The sequence below is a fragment of the Cherax quadricarinatus genome, chromosome 90, assembly GCF_038502225.1.
Source record: "Cherax quadricarinatus isolate ZL_2023a chromosome 90, ASM3850222v1, whole genome shotgun sequence".
Lineage (NCBI taxonomy): Eukaryota > Metazoa > Arthropoda > Malacostraca > Decapoda > Parastacidae > Cherax > Cherax quadricarinatus.
In genome coordinates, this window is record NC_091381.1 from 9,088,474 (window position 1) to 9,090,337 (window position 1,864).

Genomic DNA, 1,864 nt, shown 5'->3' on the forward strand with positions numbered 1-1,864 from the left:
CTGAAGTAAGTTATCTTCAACGACGCTAGGCAAGATGTAACTTTGTGTGCCAGTATCCACGACATGGACTGCTACACCGAATGGAATACGCTCAGTGTAAAGTACGTTGAAGCATATCCTTTCCTAGTACCGATCAAGAGAGCAATTCTGTCAAAAGTTTCAGGCCATCTCGACCCTATAGGGCGAGGTGGTCCAACTTCTTCGACTCCATGGGCAACTTCAGCACTAAGTCGAGGGCCACAAATTTAACTGTATTTATATATATATATATATATATATATATATATATATATATATATATATATATATATATATATATATGTATATATATATATATATATATATATATATATATATATATATATATATATATATATATATATATATATATATATATATATATATATATATATATATATATATATCTTCTTTCTTTCAACACACCGGCCGTATCCCACAGAGGCAGGGTGGCCCAAAAGGAAAAACGAAAGTTTCTCCTTTTACATTTAGTAATATATACAGGAGACGAGGTTACTAGCTCCTTGCTCCCGGCATTTTAGTCGCCTCTTACAACACGCACGGCTTACGGAGGAAGAATTCTGTTCCACTTCCCCAGGGAGGATATATATATATATATGTATATGTATGTATATATATATATATATATGTATATATATATATATATATATATATATATATATATATATATATATATGTATATGTCGTGCCGAATAGGCAGAACTTGCCATCTTGGCTTAAATAGCAACGTTCATCTTGCCATATAGGACAAGTGAAAATTTGTGTATGCAATAATTTCGCCAAAATCATTCTGAACCTAACGAAAAAAATATATTTTATTGTGTTTGTTTAGTATTAAATTGTTGTAAACGTATTTAAAATATATTTAGTTGGGTTAGGCTAAAATAAATTGCTCTTTTTATAATAAGGTTAGGTAAGTTTTCTAAGTTCCGTTTGGAACAAAATTATAAAGTTTTACATTAACATTAATGAAAAAAATATATCTTTAAACGTATAAGAGAAAATTTTAGAAAGAACTTAATTTTAAATGAGTTCTTGCTAATTGGCCAGTTTTACATATTCGGCACGACATATATATATATATATATATATATATATATATATATATATATATATATATATATATATATATATTATATATATATATATATATAAATATATATATATATATTATTTTTTTTTATTATCACACTGGCCGATTCCCACCAAGGCAGGGTGGCCCGAAAAAGAAAAACTTTCACCATCATTCACTCCATCACTGTCTTGCCAGAAGGGTGCTTTACACTACAGTTTTTAAACTGCAACATTAACACCCCTCCTTCAGAGTGCAGGCACTGTACTTCCCATCTCCAGGACTCAAGTCCGGCCTGCCGGTTTCCCTGAATCCCTTCATAAATATTACTTTGGCCACACTCCAACAGCACGTCAAGTATTAAAAACCATTTGTCTCCATTCACTCCTATCAAACACGCTCACGCATGCCTGCTGGAAGTCCAAGCCCCTTGCACACAAAACCTCCTTTACCCCCTCCCTCCAACCTTTCCTAGGCCGACCCCTACCCCGCCCTCCTTCCACTACAGACTGATACACTCTTGAAGTCATTCTGTTTCGCTCCATTCTCTCTACATGTCCGAACCACCTCAACAACCCTTCCTCAGTCCTCTGGACAACAGTTTTGGCAATCCCGCACCTCCTCCTAACTTCCAAACTACGAATTCTCTGCATTATATTCACACCACACATTGCCCTCAGACATGACATCTCCACTGCCTCCAGCCTTCTCCTCGCTGCAACATTCATCACCCATGCTTTACACCCATATAAG